Source organism: Cyanistes caeruleus, chromosome 1, assembly GCF_971803275.1.
Source record: "Cyanistes caeruleus chromosome 1, bCyaCae1.hap1.1, whole genome shotgun sequence".
In the NCBI taxonomy this organism is placed as follows: Eukaryota; Metazoa; Chordata; class Aves; order Passeriformes; family Paridae; genus Cyanistes; species Cyanistes caeruleus.
The window spans coordinates 12,818,626-12,845,232 of NC_141701.1; the positions used below are offsets into that span (position 1 = coordinate 12,818,626).

Here is a 26,607-nt window from a genome sequence, read left to right on the forward strand (position 1 = left end):
CTGCAGAGAGCCCTCAAGTCTTTGTGGGAATAGAAACTGCTCCATCTCACTGCAACTATCGAGGGAAAATTACTGTTCTGCTTCAGTGAAAAGCTGGCACACTTTAGTATTTCTGTGTACATCAAGTCACTAGTGGTCCTGTTTGGTCTGTATTTTTAATTGCTGGAGTAGAAATAAGCTTCCCTCTGATTTAGGAGGATTCCCAGCTGGATTGAAACCCCACTCTCCCAGGCAAAGAACCCACCAATGGCCTTTACTCACTGAGCCTCTCTGCCTGGGTTGGGAGCAGGCAAACATTTACACACCTGGTTAGCACAAGTCTGCAAAAAGCTCATTTTATTCAGGCTGCTGTGCTGTTTCGTTAGTCCCAGCCTTGGCTATCTGCAGTAATGCATTATCGATCTTCCCCATCCATACATGCAGTGAGAATTTATTATTGCAGCTGTTACCTTGCTGACTTGTCCATTTGTAGTGTCACACATGACAAGGATTTTGAAGGACAGCAACAGCCCAGCTGGGAGCACATGAGAGCTGCTTTTGCAGCAGTGCAGCTGACACAGCAGTAGTGACACAGCCAAAATTAAATCACCACTCCAGGAATACTTGGCAGCACAAGCCCAGATTGGAAGTACCCAACAAGTTTGGTGACATCACAGGTATCTTTTTGTTGTCCTAAAAACTCCAGAATGATGTGGAATTTCATGTAATAAAAGATGACATTCTTCAATGTGTTGTTCCGTGATTCATTTGTATTGGATGTGGTAACATCCCTCTCAGTGTACTACACACTCATTAATCTTCTCCCAGTGGAGAAATTCCATCTTCTTTGTAATTATTCAGGGATGGAAAAAAAATAAATTCCAGTTATGTCATTTTAGTAGGACGACTATTTGGGAAGATTGAGACCAGAGGGTTTAGTTCTGTGTGATCCAAAGGGTATCAGTGTCAGTGAGTTCATTGGCTTATTTGTGCAACAAACTCAACCTTCTATCCTATTTATTTTTCAATAGTAATATTAAAATAGTAATTATACTTCCAGGACTATGGTAAAAGTGACTTTCAGAAGTGTGTCCTTCTGAGATGGGTTAAAGTTTCATCACATAAAAATTCACTATTTGCAAAAGCTGCAACCCTCTGCTGCCAGTGGTGCATGTGATCAATCTTTTCCTGCCTAACTCTGGGAAAGCTGGGTGTTACTTTGACGTGTTGGTTAATCTTGGAGTCTTCCAGTGGAGCAAGGCACCAGGACAGACCTGGCATTGGGAACCATCTGCTCCTCTGTGGGACTCTGCCTGATCACAGTGACCACAACACTGTTCCCTCTGTGTAACACAAGTGAACTTCTGAGCATTTATAGCTTGTTTTTATAATCTGAAAATCCTTTCCCAGCATTTATAAGCACATTCAATGGCAAGTAGTATGGGTGGAGATTAGGTATTCTGTTGCAAGGAAACTCTGATTTTCCTTTCTGAACTACCCTTTCCAAGTGAAATTCCAGGAAAGCAGATAAATGAGACAAAATATTTGGTCTGCATTTAAGTATTTTGTAACTTTCATAACTGAATTTTGTTCAAAAGTCCATTTCAGGAGAAGGAAAATAAAAACTGTCATTCCAAAAGGACCAAATAGAATACATAAACTTCACAATGTGTTGTTCAATTTCTTTCTAGGGCAAATGCTATCTGAATAAACAGATTTTTGAAATTGCATAAATTATAACAAACCCAGATTTTTTTTTGACTCCCAAAAATTCTTTAATGAGATCTCATTAACCAGCTACTACTGTAGTTGTACCCTTGGGCTGAATATCCTGGAAGACCTTCTGGAATGTGCTTGCCAAATGCACCTGTAGAGCCTAAACCTGAAGTCAAAGCAAGAAAACAGTAGCACAGTTATATCAGACTGGGATACTTTGGAAAAAAAACCCTGTTTACTGTTTTAAAGGAGGGTTTAAAGTTGTTTTCAGCTGCTATGAAGGCTGAATACTCCTGTTAAATTTTTTTTTTTTGGGGGGACTGTCATTCTCCAGTTCCCTCTTGTAACTTCCTGAACCAATTTACACGGCTGCAGTAGAATAGGGATTTTATAGCAATTTCATTTTTATTGAAGAACAGAGATGGAAAATTTAAGTAAGAGAATGAATAATTCCATTTCTAGTGGAGTATGCTGTGCCTGTTAATCTGGTGTTGCATGTGATACATGATGTTCTTTCTGTTTAACTTCTTACAGGGATTTTAGTACAGATACCTCAGACTGCCTGTCAGGAGCCAGTATGAGTCTGAGAGACAGGAAAATGGGGTTTAAGTCAGCTGGATAAACATGGTCAGGACACTGTCATATCTGGCTTTTTTTGGGTAGGTTGAAGCTGTGAGATGGAAATGTGCAACTTGACTGCTTCTTTTTGTGAACAAGAGTGAATTTCTACTGCTTCAAGTATGAACATAGCCTTAGGAGTATGTAAAATTCAAGAGCATTTAATTCTGAAATTCTATGAGTTTTGCAGTTTAGTGTCAAACTTTTCCTAATTTTCTTAATGTTTGTGCATGTGTGTGCATGTGAACTACAAGTAGAAAGTCAGCAGCAGCAAGTCCAGATTTTAGCTTTGGTAATCAATTTTGAAAATGATTATTTGTTTTGTAGCACCTGAAAATAAATTAGGCTATTGAAAAGAAATTGTATGGAAAAGGAGATTACAGTGCAATGAAGGATTTGACAGTTCAGTGAGAAGAGAGTGTGGGGAAGAAAATGGGTTATGGAAATTGGAATATGTGGTTACTGAAGCTAGTGTGGGTGGCTAGAAATAATTTTGCATGTGAAGTGTATGTACAACCCTTTTCTGAAAAGCATGTGAAAAGAGTGAATTTTTATTTTAAGTGTAAAGGCTTCTCTCAGAAATGGTATTTAAGATCTGTAGATGAACAAGAGCTCAGAATTATTTACCGAGGAAAAGATTTTTGGGAAAAGTGAAGCAAAATGCACTCCTCATGATCGGTCATCTTTGTCTGACTCTGGAGCTTTTGTGTCTTACAGTGACATTTCTCCTTTACTTTATTGGATAAATATGTGAGTTGCTGAAGCCAGTTGGAATATTCCTTTGGAAATACTGCTGAAAAGAAATAATTTCATTTTCAAAAAAAAAACTGAGAAGAAAAATTCCTGGTTTTATCGAAACAAACAAACAAATAAACAAAACCATGTAAAGGCCAAATGATTATTTCTCTTGGTTCATGATAACTGTAGGCCTGAATGCTTTTGTCTGTAAACTGGGTTGAGAGCCAAGGATTTCTCTTGTTTCAGTGGATGAAACCTGGATCTTTTTGTGTAACACAAACAAAAAAAATCTTCCTCTGGACTATTTTTGACAGTACAAATATTTGATTTCCTAATAATGCAAATTCTTATGCATTCTCTACAGAAATGGGTGGACATGGTCATGCAAACACATAACCTAGCAACAACTGTGGGTTCAGAGTTTGATTGCCATAAATAATTAATTGCTAATCAGACGAATTCCTTTACTGAAAGATTTGACTTGGATGCCGTAAAGACCATAAAATGTGATGCAAAACCTCTCAGCTGTTTCTTTTTCATTCTGGACATGCTGAGATAACTTTTGAATTCAGTGGGCTGAAGTAAAGGAGACCTTTAGTGCATAGCTCTTAGGTATCTCCGGTCTGCCTAAGCCAGGCAATATTAATTGTATGGGAGGAAATTGAGATTCTTTTCCCATTTAGAGATCATGCATCATTTTCAGAATTAGGCATCCGAGCAGTTCTCACATGAAAGTTAAGGAATGGAAGGAGACTCAGCTTAATAGTATGTGATTGCAAGATAATGAAAGGTTCTGGGGCTCACTCCTTAATTACCAGAGGTTTATCTGCCTGCCTGGTCTGCCCTCCAAAGTGCTGAGACAGATGGCCCAGCAGTCTGCTGGGAGTGCAGTGCCATTCCCATGGGAATGGTGCACTGATGGAGCTTACTAACACAAAGAGCAGGGCTGTGTGTGCCTGGGGAAGGGGTCTGCAGGTTTGAGTCAGTGTGGGCAGCAGGTCAGCTGTGCGTGCCCCTGGCAGAGATGGAGCTCGTGAGCCCTGGAAGCTCTGCCATAGCTCTCCCTGCATGTGTTCCAGTGCATCCAGAGGATGAGGCAGGACCAGCTGCAGGCTCACCAGCGCCATATGAAGTAGGGAGGCAGAGCCTGTGGGGCTGAGGTGCAGGCAGAGCCAGGCTATCTCAGCTTGGAGAGGTGCACCTCACTTATCGGGTGCCAGGTAAGTCTCTGCTCAGGCTGAGGGGTAGGTCCAAGGTCGAGATCACCCCCAAACCCTTGAGGCAGTGACTTAGCTGCCCTGGAAGAATAAAAATTTTACTTCTATGACTATTATACCTCAACACACATACAGCTGAAAGGCTAAAGCTTCTGTTTCAGATGTTCTTCACTTGATTAATTATATGGCCTTGTAATGATTAAGCAAAGGAACCATTTAACACATCTGGCCAGGCTGAGACAGCTGCTGGGGTGCAGCTCTTAGCTGTGTCCCCAGTGCAGCTTGTCCCATGTTTGAAGATGCAAGGGCTACCTTTCCTCTTAGGAGACTTCCAGCACTTTGGGACCAGATTTCACCTGTGTGCCCTGGGCGTGCAGAGCAGCCAAACCTACTCCAGGAGTGGAGGTTATGGTCAATGTTCTTTTTCAGGGTCCTCTGTTTTGAGCTCTCCCGTTTGACAGTGTGAGCTCTGCATTGTCCCTTACAATCAGGGGATTTTTTACCCATTAAATTTTGGTGGCAATCAGTGTCCTTTCTATCACTTAATAAATGTTGTTTTGAGGATAGGTGCAAAGAATCTGCACACTTACTCCAAAATACCATGTGCTGAGTGTTGCACTTTGGGAAAGGGCAATGCTAAGATGAAGCTCATTCAGAACCCTTTTTGTCTTTGTTATCTACAGAGAAGAAGTTTTTGTTACTTCTTGATGCATGTTGCTGACAATGTTTTAACAGGTGTGATCCACCTCCATTTGGCCAGATTTGAAAGGTGCACTTTGGCACTGCAGGTAATGGGGTGTAATTCTTAGATGATGATAATCTCTGTACTACAGAGCTATGTCAGGCTCTGGAAAGAGCTAATGACCCATTTTATAGCTTTTTAATCTCTATCACAACTGGCTGACTGTTGGGGGGAAAATATTTTGAATTCTAGAAAAAAGTGTGTTACACGTCATATCTAGACATGAAGGATCTTGAGCAGTGCTGAAACTTCCCAGTAACTGTAAAAGGCACCACTGCCTGTCATGTTGGCTACAACTGAGGTATCTGAATAAATAAAATAATAATGATCAGCAGTTATTAAAAGTATTAAGAATCACAGCTGCTGTCATTCGAGGGCTGTGTGGTTATTGAAAGTCACCTCCCCCCAACACCACCTCACATCTGGAATTTCACAGCTCATATCAGGGTGAATCCTCCTAGCCCATTGCAATGTGCAAAACAGATTTCTACAGACAGCTGCTGGAAGGACCAGAAATGTGCACCCCACATCTGGGCCAGGTAAGGCCTCTCTTCCAGAGCCTGGGGATTGCTTTTCTTCCTAACTGATGCTGTAATGACCAGGATATCCCACCTGTTAAAACATCTTGATGGATGCAAGGGGCCTAAATTAAGTATTTCAATTTTTCAGGCATAGACAAGTGAAATTACTTCTGCAGAAAATGTAGAACTAATAGGGGCAAGTAACAAGTCCTGATTTCTTTAATTTTTACACTGTGCTTAATCTTTCATATGACAAACCCATTCTTTTAAATCCAAACAAGAACAAATTTTATAAACAGGTGGCCATGAACCTCATGTCTATGTTGGAAACAAGCTGTGCCCATTCACTGTGAGCTACAGTTTTATTATTGACTTGGGACTGATATTACTGGCATTTAACATGACCACATAGCAGCAATACTGGGTGCCAGGCCCTATTCTGATTTGCTTTTGCAGCACATATTCAGCTTCACTCTGGTTAGCTCAGGCCCAATTTTTGTGGCAGTTTCCATGCTGTAGTCCTATCAAGGTATTATAACATCACTGCAACAAACAGCTCCTCAGTGGTGCTTAGCAGCGGAGCACATGCCCGAGATTCGTGTGAATCATGAGGAAATGGTTCCCACTACTGAGTACATTAAGTTAAAGAAGAAAGCCATTTCCATAGTAACCACATATGGTAGGTCAGATGGTGACTTTCCAGATTTACCACCAGTGGTTTTGATCCTGAATTATTTATACAATGAATTTAGCTTCTTTGGTCTTCTTGGCATGCTGCCTGTGAATATCCATGTTAACATGTGGGAGAAAATGCAAGTATTATATGTAGTGCCAGAAAGGCTTAGACTTGATGTTTTTATTCACAGATGAAACATTGCTATTCTCATGGTAAGTATCAATGCAAATAATAGTGGAAACTCTTGGGCTAACTAATCTACTTTTTGCTAGGGACTCTGCAGTACACAGTAACTTGAACATGTTATAGGTGGAGCTGCTAGCAGTAGTATGTCTGCATTGCCAAACAGTTTTCCACCCTAGGGCCTGCTTTTCTTACTTTAAACTCCTTGAAACTTAGAACTCTTTGGCTGAAATTCATCAGTTCTTCTGTTTCTGTGGACTGTGATTTTTGGAAGGAAATTGCATTCAGTTGCAGTCTAAATTTGGGGGTTAAATATTTATTTACTCATGTCAAAGTTTTTATAAAATTATTTTCCTGAAACTTGGCTACTTCTAACAATTATTTTCCTGAAATTTGGCTACTTCTAACATTGGGAACAAGCATCCAAAAGGATAGTTAAGTAATTTTAGGATCATGATTTGCCTAATTTGTTTTCAGAAATTATAGCCAAATTTGGTGAAACTGTGAATTTTTTTAAAAAATTAATTATTTGCTGCTTTACCAGCCCTCTGAGGTTGTTATGTAGCCCACAATTTCAGCTTTTACTAATAGCAGACCTGGATTAATGAAGGATGTATATTTTATAACCTTGTGGACACCCCTTGTAGAACCTGGTGTAAGATAGTCCTGAAACGCCTATTGTTGGTAATTATTTCCAAAACTCACTGCAGTCAAGAGTTTGGCATGGAAGAGTTTCCTGATAATGTGTTTGAAGTCGCAGCCAAGCTAAGACATTTCTACAGTTCCCCAGTGTGGCATTTTGGTTTGTATTGCCTGGGAGGAGGTATTTTGTTCAGTAAAGGGTAGCTGAGAGCAGTTCAAGGTGTTTAGCACAGCATCAGCACTCTGGCCTGAGAGTTCCTTTGGCAGAATTTGGCACTATTAAACATGAATATCCTTTATCATGTCAGATACCATCCCTGGGCCATAAGGACTCATTGCATGGCTCCAGCATGACAGTTTTCTTCTTTGCCCTGGAGTTTTCTGCCAGGGGCACTCCCAGCCAGACTCTTGAACATGAGGAAGAGTGGGTAAGTAATCCTCTCGAAGGAGCAGAGGGTGCTGAGCTTTTCTGGATCACTTACCATCGCAGGAAAAAGCAGTGCCACCGTGGAGATCCCACAGAGATGGCACTGGCAGAGGCTGAGGGATGGACTGGTTTCTGCCAGACAGCAAAACCTTAGGCTGGGGAAGTCCTGCCAAGGAAGATACCCAGGATGAGAATGCAAAGTTGTCCTGACCTCTGTGAACCTGTTGTATGTCAGCTGTGCACAGGAGGTAAGCAACAAGACAGCCACTGTGGAATAGGTGTGCTGGAACCCAGTTGTGGGGAGCCATCACAAGGGCAAACAGCTGCTGAGAAATCAGGGATGGACATCATGTAATTGTGCTTCTCTCTTTAACTGAGGCTCACAACAATGCAGCCAATAACATGTGCAGTTACCAGGAAGGTCTGTATGCTGCCTTCCACCCCTTACCATCAGCTGAAGGAATCAGAGCCACATGATAAGTTTTCAGTGAGCAGAATTAGCTTAAAATACAAATCAGATGATCTTTAAGGTTTCTTCCTACCCAATCCATTCTATGTATCCAAAGAGTGGCATGCTTTGGTTTGAAGCACATATGAATTGTTGCTGAATTGCTAATGAAAATGTGCCACTGAATTCTTCTGTGCTTCAGCTTCCTTCTTCAGTGATGGAGAGAGAGAAGGTTGATTCAGAATGGGTTGTGAGTGGATGACCATACTCTTAATGCAGGTATCTGAAGCTAGGTAGGATGCAGACTGACACTTGTCTTTCAGATACTAGTTCTGTTCCACAATCTCATATGTTGGGTTGCTCTATTTGGCTGTTTTCTCTTATAGTCACCACTGCTTTTCAAAATCATCTTCACCAAAGCCAGGGTCCAGGTGATTTACTCAGTGGGCAAGAAATACAAACCAGAATAAATTTGACTGGGAGAAGCTTGTAGATTTCACCTGGCCCAATCTCTTCTTCCAAGCAGAGTTGAATTTTAAATCAGAGCATGTATTCAGGGCCTTGTGCAACCAAGTCTTGAATATATCCAGTGCTGGAGATTCCCCACCCTCTCTGGATACTTTCTCCACTGCTGAACTGTGCTCACAGGAAAATATTTTTTCCTTTTGTCTCTTTAGAATTTCCCTTGTAGTGGCTTGAGTCTTGTGTCTCTTGTTGCCTTGTGTCTCTTCACTGTCGACCTCTGTGGAGAGATGGACTTCACCTTCTGTTCATTAGATTGGACAGCAGTAACATCTTCCCTGAGCTGCTTCTCCTGGCTGAACAAGGCTGTCTCACTCAGCTTCTCCTCCTGTGAGGAGGGGTACTGTGCTGTAGTCCCCAGACACCTTGCTGACCCACTGTGGGACTTCATCTGCTCTGACAACTTCTGCATCGTGTTTGGAAGCCCAAAGCTGGCCACTGTTTTTCACCAGTGCTGAAGAGGGGAAGGATGTCTCCCTTAGCCTGCAGGCTTCAGCCTTGCAGCAGTTCTGAGTGAAGTTGGGAAGGGTGCTGACTCAGGTTGGCTTGGTGTTCACCAGGATCATGTGTCCTTTTGTCCAGAGCTGCTCCCAAGGCAGCTGTCCCCTGGTCTGTACAGCTGTGTGGGGCTGCTCCACCCCAGCACACCTGAACCGAGTAGGAGAAGTGCAATAAATACCCTGGGATGTCCTGGAGGCTGGGAGGAGTAATGCCCCCCAGAGCACGGAGGGCTGATATTTGGCTTCTATCACCACAACAGCTTAATCTGCAGGAAGCTTCGTGTGACCTCGTGTTAAATGGTGAAGCAAAGGTGCAGAAACGCTGCTGGTTGCAGGTCGTGATGTTCTGTGATGCAGCACGTCCCGTCCAAATTTTGCAACCGTCCTCGGACTTCTTCCTTTTTCCACTAGAGGGACCCAAATGCAAATAAAAGCTCTAATTTATCAGCCAGGGAAAAGTGTCTGGGGTTTAGTAGCATTGAATGAAAAGCAGTATTTTCTCCTTGCTAGTATTTGTATGAAAGACTTAAGTCAGCATTCATTGTGTCCGAGTTGGAAATGCTCAGAGAATTCCAGCTAACACCTTGGATCCCATTCCAGAACTGGTTTTTAAGGCTCGAATATCTCAAAAATAATAGCTAAAGTAGCTGCAAGCCAAAGAAAAACCTTGGCCATTACTCAGAGTGTGTCCTTTTCTGGGCAGTGCATATTTCATTTTCCAGGTCCATTTTATCAGTGACCTCTCTGCTCTCTGACACTGCTCCTTTCTGCCAGATGACGGCAGAACATGGTTTCTGATTTAGCTGACTGAGGGGATGGGAATAAAAAAATTACTGCTCTTCACTGAGTGTTTGAAACCTATTAGAAAAAAGCTCAGTGGGATGGGGATATGGATATTATATCCCAGACATTTGGGAAAAAAGACAAAGAGGGGAAAAAAGCTGAAGGGAAAAGGACAGTATCTGATGTTTTTTGGTGTCATAGTGGAAAATGCATAGGATTAACTCTTCCTCCCCCCCACTCAAATAAGATTGACTAACAAAGGCTGCTTTACCTTCAAAACACTGCTGATTAGCTTCAAGTCAGCTGAATACATTTTTTTCCTGGAGAGCAACATACTAAGGAAAGATGAGACAAAACCTGTATTTAAAAGCTGAGTTTCCCTTTTTTTTTTCATTTCTCACTTCAGGGGAAAAAAAGCTAAACACATTAGTATGGTTTAATTTTATGCACCCACTGGCTCTACTAAAACCCAGCCTTGAACATCTTCTAACTACACATGTGTTTAGTAGAGGAACAAAGTTCTATCACTGCCTGGGCTGCACAACCAGTTTGGCTGCAGAAAGCTGTGACCATTTGTCCTGGTCCCACAGGACTGCTCAGAGTTTTCCCTAGCACATGATTGTGCTTGCAAACAGTTTCACTGGAGGGGGCTAAGAACAAAACAGTCTGGGTTTAATGACCAGCCACCTGAGCAAGCAGGATGGGAGGGGAGCAGGCAGCTGGACTTTAAAGCAGCAGCTGTTTATGCTGGTGTTTTGTTGTGTCCCTCTTGATGTGCCTTTCTGAACTGCCAGGCTCATATCTGTCCCTTTCTCACTCTTCTGTCACTGGCAGGTCTCTTCCTGCACTCCTCCATTAAAGGCTTCCCTGTGCAGCCACTTACTCCTCTCTCTTATCCAGGTTAAAAGAGGAAGGTGTCAAAGGTTGCTGGAAATACATCCTCTGGGCAATGTCCTTCCTGTCTGCCATGTTACTGAAACCAAACCTCCTTTCTGTCCATCTGGGCACATCAGAGAAATTATCTCAGCTGGGAGCTACAACTGAAGAAGAGGAGGGTGCTCTGGTCAGTGGCACAGAGGCTGTAATTGAGCGAGGGAGGAAGGCTCAAGCACAGCCACAGGTTCATGTTCATGCCTTATGTTCAGGCACAGACCCACCCCACCCATTTTCACCTGCCATGTCCTCACACACAGACAAACCCAGACTGAAAATGCTGGAGCATTCTGAGGGAAGGAGGTTGGGCAGTGCCTTCACACAGTTCCTGCTCTTCTCCCTCCTTACATTCAGATTCCATCACTGCATCAGGGAAGGACTGGTGGGGTGGCTGGATTTAGAGGCAAATTCAATCAACAAAACAGGCATCTATGGTTTGTGGAGTTTTTCTAAGTTCCTGGAGCAAAGAAATATGTATCTTGATGCTAGTAAGATTGCTTTAGCCAAAAGAAAAGTGCTGTAAAAGTGTAATATCCAGTGATGTGATTAAACTGGCAAAAATGCCAGGCCTCAGTACCCAGATTCACTGCTTCTTCTTTTGTTTGTCTGCAGGTCTTTGTATTCCTCTTCTGCCTTATCATTACCTGTCCCACACACTTCTCTCATAATCTGCTGCTGACAGTTTTCTATTAGACATAATTTCCTGACCATCTTGTGTATAACTTAGACATGCTGTAAATTTTGAGATTTATATGGAGTTGTATGAACTGTGCTCTTGAGACACTTGAAAGAAAAACACTGAAGCGAACAAACTTGGCAGAAGAAGTGCAGTTGGAGAGCTGTGAGGTCAATCCATAAGAGGTAGTTAAAGCTAGTCAGTGTGAGTTGGTTAAGATGAAACAGGCCCTCAGCTCTGTCACTGCTTGGGACTGAGCCATTAGTGACTGTAAGTGCTATGATGTGGATTTGGGTGGATGCTCAATAAGACAACCCCCTGATTTGCAGCATATTTCTGCTTGAAATTCATCAATGTCTGGAAGCCAGGTGAACTTGGAGAACCTTTAGCAGCCAGGATTTGCAAAAGCTGGCAGAGTTAAAATACTTTCAAGCAGCAAGGGTGAGCTCTGCTATTGAGGCATGCCTGCCTTAAAACTGCTTCCTGTCTCTGTTCTCTTTTATTTTTTTTTCCTTTGGAAGTGTGCTGGTTTGCAGAAGAATTTTGACTTAGCAGTCACAGATGTACAAATGGACTGATTCTTCACCAGTAAAAACAAGCAAGTCATTAGTGGTTTTGGGATGGGGCTCATAATCCTAACAACCCCCCAGATCTGCAGAGCCTCTTGGCATTGGTGCAGGTTGGTACTGGCACAGTCCTACTTAGTGTGTTAGGACTGGTCTGGCCTGATTTTACAGCAAAACACTTCCCTTGCAGTTGGACTGCCTCAGTTCCATGCTCACTGGTCCCTGCTACTGGCTTTGCAGACCTGGGCAGGAGAGAGTGAAAGAGCTGATGGCCCTGGTGGCTGTGCCTGTCTGTGGAGTCTTTTTAAATGCTGTGACCTGCAGTCTCCAAAATGGAAGGGTTAAAAAACATCCATTTTAAAACAGGAAAAATTGTTAAAATCAAGGTCTTCTCATGAGCCATGGGCATGCTGAAGCCTTGGTTTCAGATAGATCAATGTGTATCCATGTACATCTCTGTGCCCTTGCTGAGTCAGCAGAAACTCAAAGGGGATTGTGCAAAGAGTCTGCACCTAATTAATTGATCAGCCACCACAAATCCTTGCTGAAACAGCTGACAGATATGCAAGAAAGACAATATAAAGAACTCAGTGTGTCCTGTGGGTCAGTTCTTATACATGGAAGTGTATTTGGAGGCTGACAGAGGCACTGGGTTATGGGGTGAAAGCGGAGGTTGTGGCCTTCTGTGCAATGTAGCGTAACTGGACAAGGCAGGGCTCTCTCTCACTTTCCTGGGGCCTACCCTCCACCTTGGACATAATATCTGAGGGACTGAATTTCTAGCCTTCTGTGGCATCTCAGAAGTAGAGCTGAAAATATTTATCACTGATCCGTTCAAAGGATTCTGCTGAAAGAAGAGTGTATTGAGATGTTTAAAGACTTGGAAGGCTTGAGATGAGTTATTCCTACTTCGGTTCATGTCATGAATTAAGTCTCTGGAGCAAGTTGCATGGTGAAAAATCTGCTTTTTCATTTGCAGACTCCAGTGAGAGGTTTTCCAAGATTCTAGGGTAATTTGCCTTTGTCTCGAAACTCTAGATCTTTGAAGGTTTAGTATAGTAACTTCAACATACTTGTGACTGGTTTGTCACTGTGAAGTGCTTTTGTCATGGCTAAAATAGGGGTTTGGCTGTTTTTTTAAAAATAATCTAGCCTGCATCAGACATCTCCTTATGGCAGGAAAGATTTAGAACAATCAGACCACAGAAAGAGCAGTAACTCAAGACACTCTCATGACAAAGACTTCAACATTAAAATAGCCAGTTTGCAACACAAGCTCCATTGTTAAGAGGTTTTATTTCTAAAACTGTATATCCAGTGATAAACGTCGCTCTTTTCTCAGTGGATGATATCTCACAGAGAGCATCAAGATTGCTTCTTGGGGGAGATAGACAAACTCAAAGGAAGCAAGCAAGCAAGCAAGAACCATTCTGTTTAGATTTTCTAATGCTCATCAAAATGAAATATATTTATCATGTTGTTGATTACCAAGTAGTTATGTTGGCTTTTATTTAATGTGGTTACTAGGATTGTCTCTTTTTCAAGGGTCACCAAATGAAAAAGAAATCTTTAATTTCTCCTTTGCTGAAATCAATTTAGAACTTTCTCTTGATCTTACTGAGAACAGGGTGAGGCCAATATTAATTCCATGTGATAAATAAGTGAAGAGTTCTTTGAAAATGGTTTTTGAGCTGGCATTGTTTTGAAGCTCTGACAGAAAATAGTCAATGGTGGCTGATGTGCTGAGGCCAGGACCATTGTATATGCTGTTCATTATATCCCTTATTGCCAACCAAAAGCACAATGGTATTCCTGGTTTTGAGATCCTTTTACCTACTGCTATTCACAGACAAAGAAAGCTCCTTGCTTCTCATAATTGAATGCCAGGAGAGATATCAGAAATTTTCATTTTGTTGCTGCTTTAGATTACAGAATGAAATTAGTTGCATATGTAATAAGGCTACTGGTGCCATGAGAAAATGATTTGTGACTCATGAGAAAACTTCTTAGCCAAAAATATACAAAGATAATTGGGAAATGATTTTTTCCCCCTATGTGGCAAGACATGTCAGCCATATATTTCTCACCACATAATTGGCAGGAAAATAAAGCAGTTTTATAGTCCTGTATTATTCTAGAATATGTTGGTTACTGTAAACCTTTGCAATCACTCAATTACAAGGTACCAAAGAGAAATGAAATTCAACAACAATAGTTCAGGACTTTTCTCAGAACTTCAAAGTTCTGAAAGTATCCCAGTTTTCACATCCACACATCTACTACTTTTCCCCTGAAAATGGTGAGGCTAAAAGCAGTTGGCTCAACCCAAATGTTTAAGTCTGTGTGCTTAAATCAGTTAAGCATTATACATGCACTGCCTATTTGTCCAGACATTTCCATGGATTAAACCATAGTCATTAAATAATTTTAAAAGTACTAATCTTCCAACTCAGACATTGCCAGAGGCATTTTCTATATTTTAGCAGAGTAAGGACAGCCTAATCTCCTTTTTGAGAGAGCCAACCTCTTAAATGTGTAGGAAGTACCAGAGCTAATATTGCCAGCCTTTGGATGATGCAGGAGGAATTCTCCTAGGAAGTATGTTTGGACTGACAAAGTTTTGTTTGACATTGCAATGCTTTGTTACCTGGAATAACAGCATGTACTTTGATTAGGAGGATATTCTTGTGATTAGCCCATGGAAATGTGACTTACATGTAAACAAGATCTGTAAAATGCATGTGGCAGAGTGAAAGCTCAGAACTTTATGAGATTTTATTAATTTAAATTTATAATAAAAGTAGTCAGTTTGAGAATTGTGGTCAACTGCAATGACATAGAAGGCTTGGAGTTCACAAGATCATCTGTTACAAAATACAAATCATGTTTTCTCTTATACATAATTATTTAAACTCAGTAATACAGCCATCATTCGCTGGGCTGGCTGACAAAGGACCAGTAATAAAGGAGAGCTAATCCATCTTGGGATAGGGATAGTTAGCAGAAAAAGATTATACCCAGTTGTCTATTATTTCTTTCACAGAGTCCTATGCAGTGTGTAGGTTGAAAAATAGTAATTGAGAGAGTGTGGGACTAAGGCTATTGTGTGTAGAGTCCCAGCCTCATTAGCTGCAAAATTTGGAAGGTGTGGAGGGAGAAAATGAAGGGATTTCAGAGGCAGAAAGTGTTCAATGTGCTCTAATACCACCCTGAAGATTTGGACCCTTTCCCAACATCCAGCCATACATAGCACCGAGCTGAGATTTCTGCAGTGGAGGGAGGTGGCCCTGCTGCTGGTGCCAGAGATGGCTGATGGTTTGCCAGGGGCTGGGGTTCTGGGGATCAGGTCTTCCTACTGCCTGAGAAAACTGAAAACTCTGCTTCCCTGGTCCAGGATGATGGGATGCAGGAGGGAAGAAGGGAGCACTGGGACCACTTTCTTGTGTTATCCAAAGTGTCAGGACAGCAAGCCTCCTTGGGTCAGTGCCATGGATCCAGAGAGCAGCTGTGCTGCTGGCCCAGCATCAGGCAAGGACTAAAACATCCAGACTAGTGTTCAGCTAGGGCTAATGTTACCTGATGCCCAAATCTGGCCAAAGTTTTCTTGTCACTTTAGCCTATGAACATGTGGAGGTGAAGATGAGGTGAGTTGATTTGCTGGAAAACTTAGGAACAGCAGCTCAATCCCACCATGGTGCATCAGAGCTGGGAATAGAAGACAGATTCCCAGATTCTCCTATGACTATGCTTGGACAGTGAATTCTTAATTTAAAAAAAAAATGGTTTGTGGTCTGTGTTGGTGCAGCATTTAGCAATGGACCCAGAAGTGCTGGTACTTTACCCCCTCTATTAACTACTGATAGATGAGCCATCTCTCACCTGAGATACCAGGACTTGCACATTAGAAAATTCATCATTGAATACATAGGAAAAGCCCTCTTTTCTCTGATTTCTGCTTCATTTTTTCTGAGTAAGTGGAAAGAGAACTCCTCAGATTGAATACTAATTAGGCCAGATAAATGCAAAGCAGAAGAGAAACAAAAAAAGAGAACTGCTAGTAAGATCCCTGTGTGTAGGCAACTGAACTGAGTCCAGATAGGGATTGATCCTACATCAATGCTGGAAGGTGCTGGTCTCCACCTCTGCAACAGTCCTGCCTTCCCTGTCCAACCACGGACCCCATTCCCATACCTATGGCCCTGTCCAGCCATTTCAGAGCTGTGCCAGCCCTGGTTTGCCTCACTGGTCCTGCTTCTGTCCTCATCCCAACATGCCCTGAAATCCCAACATGGCCTGGACCCACCCTGCTCCCCCAGTTAATGTCTTTGCTGTTTGGTTTAGGCCAGTTTTGGGGTCCATATGTCAATGAAAATAAGCTGTACTATAAATGGCCACACCAGAAGTGTTGGCCTGAAGACAAGTACCACAAGCAGCTTCAATCACAAATCACACTCAATGGGGCAGCACAGCAGCCAAAATGGAGACAAACTGAGAAACTTTGGAAAAAATATTTGAGCTGTCTCAAATACAGAAGCTGATTTATTATTACTCATTTTCTATGCACTTCATTGAACAGATTTTTCTGTTTATGAATGCTGTCTTTAATATTTTTATAATACTGGGAAACAGGCCTGTCCTAATCCTTATATTCCAACATTCCCACAATTTTAGCAATATGATGAATCTATGTCTAATTTCTGGTTTTCCAAAAGACCCCATCTTTCCATGGGAGTGAGGCAGCATTCCAGAGCCATACAGACTTCAGACTTGAAGAGTTCCAAATGTTGAGCCAGCTCTGCATGTGACTAGCTTTCAGCATAAGTCCCTTCCTTTTCTCTCCTCTGTCCCCCCCTCCCCTCCCTGCCTCTCTCTCTCTCTCTCTCTCTCTGATGTGTGTGTATGTGTATGAACATGGTCCTGTGAAGTGTAATGAATCTTACAGTTTGCTGCATGGAAAATGGGCATTTCCAGGTGCAGTTTGGGTTCCTTCTCTAGCTGAAAAGCTCTGATCCTCTGTGTTTCTGCATGGGATTAAGTCAAGGCGAAGGGCAAGGCTTGGTTTCATAGCACGTGAGATACTTTCAAACACTCAAGGTGTTTGTATGGATCTGAAAATTAGGAGAGTCTCAGGCTGTTCTACAGTGGTGCCTGAAGGTCATGTGGGATCTCCTAGGGCACTTCTGATAGCAGCAGTCAGCCCTAGATCCTTCCTGACCAAAGATGCCTAGGGTATGTGTAGCCACAGGGGGACAATTATCTTCAGGTGTTCCAGTTTGGAGCTGAATCTCCTTTGTGCTGGATGAAGTGGATTTGCAGGGCACAGACTGGAGCACCTTGGTATGATGCTGCACAGAAAATGTCCAAGGGAACAGCCCAGCTGTGGAGGAGGGGGTGTGGGAGTGCCGTGCTTGGCACGAGAGACTTGGCAGGCCTGTAATTTATTGTTGTCTGGTGCAAAACTCTGTTTCAATATGGGCTGTTGAAACTACTTAGGGAAACTGTAATGTGAGTGCAGGCCAAGCAGAAAGGTCAAGTGATATTCAGATTAAATTGATAAGCCATTATCATTACTATCATTATCATCTTCCTGTTTCTTGAATGAATAGAGCTTAACAAATAATTTTTTAATGGGAAACAAATCCATGCATTGCATACAGTCCTGAAAATTGTCAGGCTGGAAGCCAAGCAAAATAAGTTTTAGGATTTTCTCAGCTTCATAATTGTGTTATTACATTGTATGATAGAAATTGGGCTGTGGCATTAATTCTGCTCTCTGGCACTAAAAAGAAGGGGAAGTATTTCTTCTTTAATTGACAGATAACATTTAATTCATGGGACATTAGCAGAATTAGTTTTTTGCCTACTGAAATCTTTTCTGTGATCCTGATTATATATGACTTAACTTTGGTAATAAGGAACTCTTTTATTTGTGAAACACTAAACTGTATCAAGCAGAGAAGAAGAAAAAAATCACTTATAGGAGACAGAGAAGAACTGCCAAATTTTGAACTAAAAATTCAAATCTGCTATTTAAATGCTCTGTGATGAATATTTGGAATCACCCCTAAAGGTCCCTGTAAAGGTGACTGGCACTTTATGGTCTTCTTGCCACTGGGTTCAGCTCTTTGCAGGTTCTTTTCTGGATCACAAGTCTGGGGTGCTGTGCAGCCGGGAGCTTCCCTGAAATCATTGTCTGGAGGTCACTGCTGGATTGTGCATTAGTCTTATCAGCAAGAAACACTTTTCCTTCTGTGCTCAGTATAGTGTATCCATTTACTATTATTATTATAATTATACTTTTCATCTGGGCACAAAAGTCTATGTTTGCAGTTGTGCTTTGTTCAAGTAGGGGGAAAAAAGACAAATGGCTGCTATTTATGAGAGTAAGATGGAGTTTCTAGCAGATACCACTTGGATCTTTGTTCTTTGGGAATGTAGATAATTTTGGCAAAGATTTTTGTGAACATTTCGTAGCACTTCAGTCGTGGCAGGAGGGTCAAAGTGTCTTGAATAAGCATGGGTAGGTCTCATCTCCCACGCAAAAGAGTTTTGGGGGGACCTGACCTTTGCACCACTCTATTGCCTTAATCAATGGCCCAGACTTCTGAAGGTTGGCCAGAAATTCCTTTGGCCATGGACTATGGAGATTCTCTCACAGTCAGTGTGGTGTGAGTTTGGTGGGGAAAATGGGTTCACTCCTGAAAGACATTGGCAATGTGCTGGCATTATTGTATTATTTAGTCAGTGCTGCAAATTGCTCTGAAGACAAAATTATCTTTTCTACCCTTGGAGAAAAATTAACCTGAAATGTCAAAGCACAATTATTGAAGCCTCTCTGCTCATCCTGTCACCAGTCTGATTCTCTGTGCTATTTATGTAAGCTGATGTTCAATGTTTCTTTTTCTTGTTCTACCCCATTGTGATAAATTGTCCATAAAAGCTAAAAAACCCATACAAATGTTACACTGATTTCCCTTTCCAGCACACTGTCTAGGGATGGTAAAGAAAGGTACTGATGAGTTGTAGAACATTGTTTCTTGTGAAAGTGCTTAATACCTTGCCAAAAAATATGAGCTAAAATCTGTGGAATTAAACAATCCTAGGGGGGGAAAACAAATCTTTGTTGCTGTAACTCATCCAGAAAATGTGAAAGGTGAAACAGAGCTTGAGGCTTGTTTACCATTTGCTGTACCTGTTCTTTCCCTTTAGCAGAGGCTGAGGTAACTCAGCAAACACTGGAAAGCTGTTTGTAAGACAAGAATTTGAAGACCCTCTGGAGCAAAGAACAACCCTCACTGCTGATGGGTCATTAGCAGGTTAGAACATTTTAGCTCTGACCATGTCCAGGGAGTGTGACTGCTTTTGAAATGATGCAGGGCAGTTCTTCATCACTCCTGGCCAATGAAGATGTCCTGAGGCATATTGCAAAGGACAATGTGTCTCATGTCAGACCTCAATTCAAGAAGTAGACTGTGCTTCACTATATTTTTTGTCATTTAGTTTAGTGATGTGTCTTCAAATATAATACTTTATAAGAATATAATATATTAGTTATATTATATATACATATATATATATATACAAGAATAATATAATATATATAATACTAATATAAAAACTTTAAATATAATAAAGATATTTTTTAATTACAGGAACTTTCTATGAGGTCTCTATATACAGATTTCATTAACTAAAAGCAATTTTTTTGCTTCCCAATCACACTGAGAAACCAAGAGTTTCTAGTAACATCACTTGAAGTTGCTGAGCTGTGCTATTTAGGTGTACTGGAATGAATTAGGAGTTTCTTTCCAGGCAACCTTTTCTGACAGAAATGCTGACGACGACTCTTCCTAGTGAAATACCAACACATAAGGACAAGCCACATTCCTGCAGCACTTCCCCTGTCTTATCCTGAACTATATCTTCCTTATTTTCTGCTTGTGCTTAAGTAGCTGCCAGGTTTTACCAAAGAAACAAACAAACCAAACAAATAACCACGTTAATGCAGGGTTATTTGATATATGTTTAAGTGTGTGGGGGATCTATTCTGCTGTAAGGACCATTTAAATGCAAGATATCATATCTGGTTATAGAATAACTCTGAATGTCTATTAGTTGTTCCCCAAGACATTAAACAAGCAGCAGCTGGTGGACTTTCAGGACAGGCTGACAGATTTATCTACCCCTTAAGTTTTGAGGGCAAAGCTGAGTGAAAAGCCCTGCATCATTATGTAATATTAATACTTAAAAATAGTAATTATAAATATTTTGATTAAACAGACTCTGAAGTTCAATTGCTGAGGTTCTGACTTGAATAAGACAAAAATACTTTCAGCGTAAAGACAGTCAGAGACAATGAGAGCAGGTTTCCCAGAGAGGCTGTGCCATCTCCAAACTGGATAAAACACTGAGCAGCCTGGTCTGGTCTTATGAGTGTCCCTGCTTTGAGCAGGAATTTGGGCTAGAAACCTGCTAAAATGCCTTCCAACATGAATTGTTCTAGAAGTCTAAGATCCTATGTACTTTGATGGTGCATTAAGATTTCAGTTAGGCAAGTTTATTTGTGCTGGGTTGTCAAATGCCCTCCACAGAGGTTTTCCAGATAAAAATTAGTTGCAACAGCTGGATCAAGCAGATTATCTGGCCTGGGGTTTGGGACACAGATCATTAGGTAATTCTAAGAGGATGCACAGAACTCTCACTGCTTTAATAGCAGCTCTGTTCCACAGCTCTGCACACCTACTTACCTGGTTAAAGGCTGCTGGGTGCATGTTGGAGGGATGGTTGGGGGTTACACTGCACATTTTTAGTGCACAATTTCCCTGCTTGTTAATGGCACGGTGGGAGAGTATACAAGACAGGGAGTTTATGGCCCAAGTGGCCACAGAGCTATTTAATGTCCTGCACAGAAATAGCACCGCTGGGGTAGTGGTTCTGAATATCTCAATGACCTGGTGCACTAAAGGGCTTCCTGGGGAAAATGGGATGGGGCTGTTGCAATTGGCATAGCCTGGATTTTGGTTGATCGTGCAGTAATGAGTTTGGATCATTACTCATGACTCCTGTCAGGACAGACAGTGCTTTGGAGGACTTTCACAGCAAGGAGACAAAGCTTGTGCTTGATGAGGAAACAAGGAATACAGATGGAGATTTGTACTAGAACAATAGGATGAACAAGAGAAATGCCTATTATTTTAAATGGACTCACAGAAATAAACAAATATAAGAGAATACTACTGGCCTCCTTTTAACTTATGCAGCTTGTATTTTTACTGACAATACTGGGCAACTCTTTCATAAAGTCAGTGAGTGTACCAGCATTGATCTCACAAGAAATCCCATTCAAATAAAAAAAATCTTAGTTTTGAAATATTTCAGGCCACTCTCCAATAACAATTTTCATATATCACATTCTCATCTCAGCTTTGGGATAGATCATGGGAAAGCTGGGTGAAATGACTGAGTCCAAATGGATGCCTAAGCTCCCCTGAAGAGACCCAGATGGTTGTAACAGTGGATTTGCTTCTGACCCTACTTCAATATCTGTTTATTTTCAGCAGTTTTGACCACTTGCTTGGGAAGTTTCCCCTCTGAAGTGCTTGTGCTGCTTTCAGACCCACCATCATCTGTCAGGAGCATTCCAGGAACGCCTCACATGGTCCTGGCCCCAGAGTATCTGCCCTGTGATAGAAACACAAATGCAGCAAAGGAATGTTGCTACAGTGGACACCTTTTTTTTTTTGTTTTTTTTTAGGATGTAATTTAGGGGGTGATTTGATGCCTGAAGTATCTCAGTAGAATTGGCTCAGCAGTTGCACAGTCCTTTGCTGTGGCTGGGTCTGGGGGTCTGTCCAACCCCCAGCTCTGCCAGCAACAATCCCAGATAGACATCTCAAGAAGGAGCAGCCATCCAGGGAGTTCCAGGCAGTGTCCAGCCAGGGGTAACCCTTAGGTGTGTGACCTGAGGCTTCAGGTGATCAGCTCTTTTGGAAGTGATTTCTGCTGTGTGATCAGCTCAGATCTGCCCAGCCAGCTCCGTTCAGGGGTTACCCCAGCCACGTGGAGACGAGATGGGAGCCCATGTGGTGTTCTGCAGGAGTTCTTTAATGCAGGCTTCAGCAAAGGGGGGCAGTGATGTTCTACTCCTGAAATGGGCAAAAGCTGGGTTTTCTGTAGGGAAGGGGAGAATTGGAAAAGGGGCCAGTGGTGTGAGGCTGGGATAAGATGACCAGTAGTTAACAGGGAGATAAGATGGGATCCTGAACCAGGAAGGGATCCACACCTTAGTTGTCATGACTAAGTGGTTTTGTCTTATCTTAGGGGGCAGTTCTCCAGGGAGGAGGCCTGTCAGAGGACTGGGCTTCTTCCAGAATATTTGTGCAGTTAATGCTGCTCTTAAGTACCTGCTGACAATAAATACTAAATTGATTTTCTTTATTTGCTTCTGCAGAATATGTTTAACTTTTAAAATACATTCCTATATGAAACTATCCCTTTTCTCCAGCTACCCTTGCTTGAATTCACTACTGATCTTGGACACAAGTAGTGCATGCAGTTCTTAGATTTCATCCCAGACTGTGGTCATTTACATGGACCAACTTCAGAAAAAGTTCCTGCTAAAAATGAAGGTCACCAAATCAAAACCACATCTGTATACATTAAAAGCCCTCAAGCACAGTGTTGACTGCCAGGCTGGCTGGGAGAACAGCACTGGTCCATGCAGTTAACTGGACAGTTTCTTTCCCACTGATTCTTTTCAAGAAGGGTATTAACACAATGGAATACGTGTTGCTGAAATGTACAAAACTGAGCTCCAGATGCAATGAGGTTGCTTGATTTTTCTCTTCCCCAATGTGCCCTGATGAGTTTGGAGTGAGATCCAGCAATTTAATTTGTGATATCTTTTAGATCACTGCAACTACTCAAAAGCTGTGGACAGAGGCAAATAACATTTTGTAATATATTTATTGAATGGTAATATAAACCAGAGAAATCTATAAAGAAGGGAGGAAATTATATTCCCTGTCTGGGAGGTACTGAACTGAATTTTAAACCAGAGAACCAGACATGGTTGAGGCTGCAAAGGGAAGAGGAAGAGTTCAGCTAACTTTCCCCATAAGAACTAAATTACTGGTGAGACCACATGATATTTTTCTAGTTTTCTGTACTTCTGACCTCCCTTTACAAATAGACATGCTCACATTTTGACAGTCTCCCCTGTTTTTGGGCAACCTCAACTTTCCTGTACCTACCAACAATAACTCCTTCTACTTTCTCTAGGAAATACCCCTGTTTGTAGTAAGATGGCTGGAACTCAAAATCTTTTCCTAAAGCTCCTCATCCATTACAGCTTCTGATTCTCAGTTGCAGTTTGAATACTCTGGTCACACCAAACCCAGGCCATGTAAACATGACATCTAAATCCTCATGTCCTGCTTGATTTCTCCACGGTGTTAGAGGCTCCTGTGCTAAACTGAAGGAGTTACATTACTTTGGTATCTAGGCTCACACCACCAGTCCACAGGCTGTGAAAGGGTTTATAAGGAAACTTCTGTTTTTGAATACCTGCCTATTCCAGGATAAAATGGACTCTGATATAAATGAAGGCAATAAGTACCATAACTGAACACAAACTCTTTGAAAACTGACAGGCAAGGAGATGTCCTAGAAAACTGTCAAGTTCAGAGTTTACCATTGGCTTGTTAGCAGAAGTTTCTTGAAAACACTATGTAAATACAGCTCCCAAAGTGGTTAAAGTGCTTTTTAGAGCTCCCACCTCTGGCATAGCTTAGAAGGAGCAGTAAAACTACACTCCTGGAAATGAGAAGGTGACCTGTGTTAAGCTTGCTTTGAAAATAAGGCACAATTGGAGTCCAGTTCCTGAGAATGTATTTCAAACAGATCCTATCCTTAAAACTGTGTTTCCTGATAGAAAAAGCTGGCAGAATTGATCCAGATTTATAGCAAAGTTGTCTGTTTATATAGTTGCAGTGCCTGAGGGCAAAACTATCTTTGTATGTGCTTTTCTGCCGAAACAACTTTTTAGTGCTCTATTGTTGTCATTTAAGTGTGATTGCCCTTTATGTGGTTAAAAATGTTTCAAGAAGGTACAATAATCATGGAGATTAGCAGACAAGAAAGAAATAGTTGTATGTTTGCTTGTGCATGAAAATGCTCCTTTCCGAAAACCTTGTAACAAATCTTTTTAGCCATGGCAGGAATAGGCAGAACTGTAGCCTTGAATCAATACCTGTGGGAGATGATGACTAACAGACCCAACAGAGTTTTTTGTTTGGAGGGGAGTGCTTAAACTTCTGGAGTTGGTACCAGCTGTTCCTTTGAACAATGCTGTATTTATGATTCAGACCAGGGCAGTTGTGTTGTAAGCAGGCAAAACTGATTATTTCCCTTCAAATGCTTTCTAAAAAAATATTAAAAAAAAACGGAAAGAAACTTTAGGTGGGTCTGAAAGATAGAGGAGCCTCTAAAGTACTTGTGAATCAGTTTTCTGGTGTAACTGCATCCACATGTGAAGTTATTGAAAACACATGTGACTTGGATAAAAGATTACTTTTAAAGAAGGGACTAGAACTGAGCTACAGACAACAGGGTCCTGTGTTTCATCAAACACTGAGCTACACATTTTCAAATGTTTCATGTTAAGAGAAAATGTTTAGATGATTTTAAACAGGGCACTTCTCCATTTCCATTCACTTGCTTATCACAGACCTCTTATGAGTGTTTCTGTTACAGAATAATCCACCAAGGCCATTCATCTGGTTGCTTGCTTGGGGGAAGAAAATCAAGTTACAGTATGTTTACTCTAAGGAATGGTATTATGTATTTGTAAGGTTTAGAGCTGGGTGAACCAGCTAGGGAGAAGAAACAGCAAACACAAAATTTGCCCGAGATTCATTATCATCATTATCTTGCTCTGCATTTTCAGTATACATACTGATAATAACTGATATGTGGTACAAATAATTTTAACCAAATCTCTAAGAGAATCTGATATGAATTCAGACAGTTAGGTATTTCAAAAAAGGCTGAGATACTTTAAAGAAATTAACAGGCAATACAGAACATGATCCAGTTGCATCTGAAAAAGGTGTTTCAGATATCCAAAGCTAAAATCATGGTAACTGCACTGTAAATTGTTTATTAGTATATAAGCTGCACTATATTTTAAACAACAGTATTTTGGGGCTGTATTCAGCTTTCCCTGTGTATACAAAGTGCTTTTAGCATATTATAGTTAGATTCTTCATGGACTGAATCCTTTGTGAATTTCTCCCCAGCTATTCTAAGTTTCCTAATGAAGCAAGAAGACAAAATCTACCAAAGACACTTGGTGTATTATTGGTCCAGACAGGTCTGGTTCTGCAAGTAATAGCTACAGGAATAAAGCTTTAAATGCATCTTTGCCTTTGACTTCTGCATCCCAGTCATGAGGTGTTTATTGCTGGAGGCAGTGGTGTTACCTGCCTGAAACAAGGCCTGTGCTCCTGACTTCATTAGTGCTGCTTTCCTACTGAGCCCTGTTGGTAGGGATCTGAGTGACATATTGGTCCAGAAATACAAAATTATTTTAGATTCGTGATGAACAGTGAATATGCATCAAGGTCAATAGGAATTATAATTATTTTCACTACTGTGTTTGGCAATTTATTCTGTCTCAGGCAGCTAATAACCATGATCTGAAAAAGCTCCAGTGATTGTAGGACGCAGCAGCAGCACCTCAGTGTCCCAGGCAGCCTGTTCCCATTTAATGGAGGTGAACCTTTGTCCAAAGGTCCCTATATACTGAAGTGCCATTTGAGACATGAAAGGCTAGAATATGACTGGACCTTTTTTAAAATTGTATTTAGTGCTTTATAAGGAGACAAAACCTGACCAAGCTATTTTTCAAAATGAAGGAGATAAGCAGTGAAGACCAGCTGTGTCCTTAATGATTTGGAAGAAATAAAATCCAGCTGTGAAAGTTTCATGCAAGCATCTCAACTCAGCTCTAGACTGCCAGGGTACCAAGCAGATGTCATTCAGCTCCTCCTGTGTTTTCACAGAGCTGCTCACCTGTCTCATGAAGAAGCCTGAGGTCTAATAAACACCAATGGGAATTTTTAAGAAGACTGCAGGGAGTCAAAGGGAATTCACAGGGTGGGAACATGGCCTGCTATACAGCAGACTAAAAAAGATAACTCTCATCCTCCGCTCTAAACCCCATAGTCAGGCACCTGTTAATGTCACCTGACACAGTAATATTAAGCACAGGCTGCTCCCTGTGGTTATCTGGTGGCAGGGGTCAAGAGGCACCACTGTGGGGCCATGCCTGTACAGCCACACAAATACTGTAGGAATGGAACAGTTTTGAGATTTCTTTCCTTCTGTGCACTTTGGCTTTTAGACTCATAAGTTATTAAAGAGAATAGATGTTATAAATCAGTCTAAAATAACCATTGCCTACATTAGATGAAATGCAATGAACAATGTTGCAAGGCACTGATAGAAAATTTGTGAAGGTTTGATTTCCAATGAGAACTGTGACACAAATGTAGACAGAGAGAATTGCAACAAGAAGGGAAATTTCAAGCTCTGAATTTCAGCTTTCCTCTGAACTGGAGGTAAAAAACATCCATGTATGCAGAACTTTATAAATTACTCCCTTCTGGTTATTATCAGCATTATTTTCAAAAAATCTGGTTTATGATTATTTGTTTTGG

At 41.4% G+C, this 26,607-nt stretch overlaps 1 long non-coding RNA gene across 1 annotated transcript in view; it reads right to left on the reverse strand.

Annotated features, from left to right (window-relative positions):
* Positions 1-319: 319 nt before the first annotated feature.
* The window catches only part of LOC111925096 (uncharacterized), a 40,247-nt gene continuing 13,959 nt past the window's right edge, over positions 320-26,607 (reverse strand). The window contains exons 2-4 of the long non-coding RNA XR_015285772.1: positions 9,984-10,047; positions 7,515-9,336; positions 320-1,861 (exon numbers count right to left, since the gene is read on the reverse strand). This is a non-coding gene — a long non-coding RNA (uncharacterized LOC111925096). The remainder of the gene's footprint in view (positions 1,862-7,514; positions 9,337-9,983; positions 10,048-26,607) is intronic.